At 38.6% G+C, this 5,828-nt stretch overlaps 1 long non-coding RNA gene across 2 annotated transcripts; it reads left to right on the top strand.

The window, feature by feature from the left end:
* The first annotated feature begins 3,217 nt into the window (after window positions 1–3,217).
* On the top strand, window positions 3,218–4,467 carry LOC121982786. 2 transcript variants are annotated; one of them, XR_006112252.1, is made up of 5 exons: window positions 3,218–3,446; window positions 3,551–3,641; window positions 3,839–3,930; window positions 4,059–4,167; window positions 4,346–4,467. It is a non-coding gene; the product is annotated as an uncharacterized LOC121982786 (long non-coding RNA). The 2 variants fall into 2 exon arrangements; XR_006112253.1 differs by having other exon boundaries at window positions 3,548–3,641.
* Window positions 4,468–5,828: the final 1,361 nt, after the last annotated feature.

Raw genomic sequence — 5,828 nt, 5'->3', positions numbered from 1 at the left:
ATGGATATAGAGATATCAAGTTGACACATGGGTATGCATTGAAGAATGTATATTAAATGACCCGCCATGAGAAAGTATCATGGATCGTTATATAAGTGTCATATACTTTCTCATGTGGCTATTAGTATGACTACTAGTCCTTAGACCTGAAGTCACCATGGTTCCCTACATAAGGAGTTATGTACTTTAGTTTCGTCAAACGTCACCCGTAACTGGGTGGACTATAAAGGCGATTACTGGGTATGTAACGAATTATGCAGAGGGATGTGAGTGATGTAGATAGGATCTATCCCTCCTATATGACGGGAGAGACATCGATATTCTTGATAGAGGGAGACCACGAAGTGCATGGCCATGCCCAAATGAGTCAATATGAGATATTGAGCTCATTTAATTTAGTGAGTCTACTTGGAGTTCAAGATTTAGATTGATTAGAGGATGACACGGTCTATGCCGCACATTGATCAATCTAGATGCCTAGGATAGAAGGACACTTGTCATATATTGTGAGGAGTCACAATTAGTAGTCACAAGGTGATGTTGAATCTCAACATTCTTGTAACTTGGGTAGTAATGATGCGTTGCTAGATACCGCTCATTACGTATGCTCCTAAATGGGTTTAGGGGCATTGCCAACGTTACAAGAACCTATAGGGTCACACACTAAGGATAATTAGATGGAGATTAGGTTCATATGATGAACCAAGAGAATTAGATTCATTTGATGAATCAAATTGGATTAAGAGTAATCCTAATTGGGCTAATTGAGTTGGACTCAAGTTGATTCATCTGTTCAATGAGTCTAATTTAGATTATGACTCATTGAATCAATTTAATTAAATGAATTAGATTCATTATATTAAATTGGCTTGAATTAAATGGTTGGATTAGATAAACCATGAGAGAGATTAAGTCAAGTTTGACTTGACTTGAGAGGAAGATGAAGAGTCAAGTTTGACTTGACTTTATGCCACCTAATTGGTGAGTTGGCATTGAATGGGCCAATGATGATGCTCCACATCATCATGGTTGCTTAAGTGGGATGCCACCTCATGGAAGTTACGAAGAGTTGTGACTCTTGGCATTCCATGGAGGTTACAACTCCATAAATGTGGCCGGCCACTTTTGATGGGTGAGAATGAATTTTTCATTCAAGTGAATTCATTCACATCTTCTTCCTCCTAGAGCTCTCTCTTCTTGCTCTTCCCACTACAACAAAAATAGCTTTTCGCAGCTTGCTATTAACAGCGCACATTAAAAGCATGCCGTTAATAGTATTATTAACGACAGCTATATTGTTGCGCGCTGTTAATAGTATAAACTTAAAGAAGGAAAAAAATTACATCCAGATATTAACGGCGCACATTAAAAGTATGTCGTTAATACTATAAATATTTAATAACAATAACGACATGCAAAAATAGGCACGCTGCGAATACTTTTTAAAATTATCAACGGCATGCAGCATGCTGCGATTAGTTTAAAAAAGAAATTAAAAAATTATTATTTTTTTCACGTTAAGTTTAAAAAAACGTAAACGTGAGACCTCTCTCTCTCGCAAACTCCTCCGCCGCCGAAGCCCTCTCACGCGAAGCCCTCCACCGAAGTCCTCTCACGCGATGCCCTCCGCCAAAGCTTGATAATGAGTATTTTGGTGCATTATTTTGGCTCTTATTCTTGCAATTTTTACCTTCTCACATACTTAATTTGGTGTTTATATTATATTTTGTGAGTAGGAACTCATTTTGGACTTAATTATAAATTTCCTACAAATTATAGAATTTAATTTCATATTTTTATGCGATTTTGTAGGAAATCAAAAGAGCTATGGATTAGGGTCAAGCCGGACTGAATTTGACTTGATTTGAATGTCAAATGAGGTAGATCAAGCAGAACAGTGTGGACCGTTGATCTAGATCAATAGAGATCTTGCTCTTTCATTTTGATCTAAGCATCCTGCCCTTGATTAGATCTAAATGCTATGGACCCTTGTATCTAAGAATAAAGACAGCTTGATCCAAACCACTCATCTCTCCATCAGCTAAATCAGACGGCCAGATCTTCATCATCTCCCTTACAAAGATGGACGACCCAGATTAAATAAGGAGAAATTCCCCTCTTAAGCAAACACGCGCACAGTGCCCTTCTTCTCACCCTGTTGGCTCGCGTTTCTTCTTCCAGCAGCTAGGGCGCGACAACTCTCCTCACCAGCGCATCTTCTTCCTTCCTCACAATTGGCCGGCGGCTTCTTCATCTTCCCTTTCCTCGTCGCCGGCCGGACCTCCACAACCCACTTCCTCTTCTAGATTTCCAGTGGCGACGACATAGGCGAACACGGCAGGGAGCAGCAGGCGACCGCGGCGATTCCGACCAACTCCACCTCACCGAAGGGGTTCTCCGGTGAGATCCTTCACTTCCTGACGGTCTTCCTTCACTCTTACCTTCTGGGGTTCAATTGGCAGCAAGAAGAAGGCAACACGGTAGGATCTCCATGATATTCCAGTCAACTTCCATCTGAGGGGCTTCCTCAGTGGAAGATTCACATCATCTTCGTTATCTAAGCAAGCAGCAACCGGCAGTGAGCTTCTGTCCACCAACTTTGGGGGTTTCGAGCCGGGTCTTCATGTGACGAGGAGGGTAGTAGATGGAATCGGAAGCGGAAGTGTGAATTGTGGTTGGAAGTCTTAGTTTATTTTATGTTTACTGTTGATGTTTGTTAATTCTTATTAAATGTTTGTAGCAAACTTAGATCCTCATGTTTAGATTGCACACACTTTATCTACTTTGTTTCATGCATATAATGTGTTTGATGAAATGTTTCTTTAAGTCGTTAGGTTCAATTTGATGCGTTTTAACTTGTTTAATTTTTACTTTGTCTTGTTCTTTCAATTTTGTTAGGTTCTAGTTTTGATTAAATACAATTAGGATATGTTAGATTAGATTTCTTTAATGCTCTAGATTTTTAATTCAATGCTTACTTTATGTTGTCTTTAATTTCATTGCAATCTTAGTTTAAGTTAGAATAGGTTTCCTTATTTGCATCGTCTTTCATTTACTAGGTTAGGTTCATTTAATGTTTTGCTATTTTATTTCTTAGTTTAACTCCATTAATGGTGATATCGTAGCGTAGAGTGACAATGCGTTGTCACTTGTTTTCCAAAATCAGTTTAACTCTATTAATGGATTTGTTATCTTATTTGAGAAAGTATAACTATTTATAATATTTAGAACTTGCTTTCCAAAATCAGCTTTACTCTATTCCGATATCTCCATATCTCAACTTGCATGTTTATTGTTTTGGAGATTTTTCGTCTTAATGAGTGATTCACCTTTGTTTAGAACCCTCCCAAGTTAGCTACTCCTCTATTTGATACTAAAATGCCAGAGGACCCTAAGATGGCATACACAGACCTAGATAATCTTCAAATGGTGTTTTGAACGAAGAGGTATTTACTTATATTCGCAAGCATGTTATATATAAGCATGCCACTAGATTCATGTCTTTAATGTACTGTTGAATTGATAACACTAGTTCTTTTCCGCACAGTAGTGTTTGGTCTTGCATTGTGATGGCGTCTGAGTGTTGGCTTGGTCTCTGTTGGCTTGCTATATATCTAGAAAGCTCCATGATTTGTGCTAAGGTAGTTCTTCTCAACGAGCATATCTGAGATGGAACTTCCATGCTACTTGCTTTTCCGAGTTTGATTTGCTGCTACAAGATCGAAAAGATATTATGTAGTTGTTGTTCCTTTTTGTCGAATAGTTTTACTTTCTCGTCTTAGTTTCTTGTATGTTCTTTGTTAAATAATTATGTGGATTCAATTCTTATCGGTAACAGCTGAAGCGTATCCAATTTGGATTTTCCAGCTCAAAATATCAGTAGATTTGTTGTGGTAGTGCCTTAACAGGATTTGAGGCTTCTCCATTCAGGTACGTTATGCTCGTTTGACTCACATTATGGTAATTATTTTTAATTTTGTATAATTTAGTAATAAGTAATGATATATGTATCTTTTGAATTGTGCTGTAATGATTTTGTATATATTTCTATATTTAAGGAAAAGACAAGTCCGGTAGATACAAAAATTACAAGATCACAAGTTTGGATTGAAGGTCACAAGAAAAAAAAATGGGAAGCCTAGTACTCAAGCTGTTGGAGAGAAAATAGTAAGCATTCCCACTCAATTTAGATTTCTTTAGTATTTTATTCCACTGATCTTGTTTTTCATAAGAATTTACACTTAAGATCTCTATTTATACAGCCTAAAATGTTTTTTCTATACCTCCTTGTACATGTGATCAAGCTATTTTTTACTTATGAGTTGGTACATGTGTTCAATTTTAGGTGGACCTAATTCGCCCAAATGATGAAATGTAGTTTCTCGATGATGCAATAGAAAGCACGGTCGCATGGTTATTTATATTTATAGTATTGTGTGATTGATATATATTATACTATTTTGTTTGGATTGTAAGTTGAATTGTTGTTATGTAATGGCTAGTTTGTTAGATATTTCATATATTGTTTTAGATGTTTTGAGTTTTTATGGTATAATGAAAAACTATGACTTTTATTAATTTTGTATAGATTTGATTTGCACTAAATTTGTTGTAAAATTTTAATTTATTATTTTCGTCAATTTTTATTTTAATATAGTTAAGACCATCAACAACATACGTTTGCGCACTGCAGATAGTATTTTCTGTAGCGCGCAAAGCACGCCGTGGATACTATTATCCGCGGCGTTCTTTGTGTGCTACGAAAAATACTATTATCCGCGGCGTGCTTTGCGTGCTGCGGAAAATACTATCCGCGGTGTGCTTTACACGCCGCGGATAATAGTATTCGTGGCGTGCTTTGCACACTGCGGATAATAGTATCCACGGCGTGCTTTGCGCGCTACAGAAAATATTATCCGCAGCGCGCAAACGCATGCCGCGGATAATTTATGACTTTCAACAGCTTTTAACTGTGCATCGCGCAATGCACGCTGCGAAAAGTGAATTTTCACGCTGCGAAAAGCCATTTTTGTTGTAGTGTCCTCTCCTCATCTTGCCGAACCCTACTAAGGTGCTAGCACAGATTTAGTTTGGTGATCTCCTTCTTGTGTTCGTGTTGATACTTCTAGAGAGTTGTCTACCTTGACAACTTGAGATCCGGCACCTTGGACGAGCGGGATTCGCGAAAGGCACGCATCAAGGGTAAACTCTTAAAATATAGTTCTAGTGTAGATCTATAGGTTTATAAACTCGTACTCGTAATTTTGTTTTCTAAAGTTTTATTCTTCGCACGGATCCGGTGGCAGGGCTTTCGGGGTTTCCGCGATGCAAAAAAGTGGTTTTCGCGGCACGAAAAACCCAACATGTAGAAGTAATATCCCTTAGTTTCCATGGGATATCTAATAAAATAGCACTTATCGGATTTGGGTCCCAGTTTGTCCGAGACTTGATGTCGAACGTAAGCCTCACAACCCCAAATCCTCATAAAAGACACCTGGGCATCTCTCCCAGTCCATATCTTATATGGTGTCTTTATCACAGCCTTGGATGGAACACAGTTGAGCATAAAGGCTGCTGTGTCTAAAGCATAGCCCCAAAGAGATATAGGAAGATCTGTGTGACTCATCATAGACCGTACCATATCTGTTGGACCCCGTGGTAGTTTTGATGTGATCAACCAAGTTGGTTAGGTCCTGCTGTATTTGATCCCTGTGTCTGAGTGTGCAGGAGCTTAGGAACACAGGAAGTCGAGCGGAAGATGCAGCTAGCGAGAAGGATGGTACGGGAAGAGAGCAGACGGGCTCGGTGCGTCTGAAGGACTAGAGAGC

The sequence above is a fragment of the Zingiber officinale genome, chromosome 5A, assembly GCF_018446385.1.
Source record: "Zingiber officinale cultivar Zhangliang chromosome 5A, Zo_v1.1, whole genome shotgun sequence".
Taxonomy (NCBI): Eukaryota; Viridiplantae; Streptophyta; class Magnoliopsida; order Zingiberales; family Zingiberaceae; genus Zingiber; species Zingiber officinale.
Note: the sequence above shows the minus strand (reverse complement) of the source record. Positions and strands in the feature narration are given on the sequence as shown.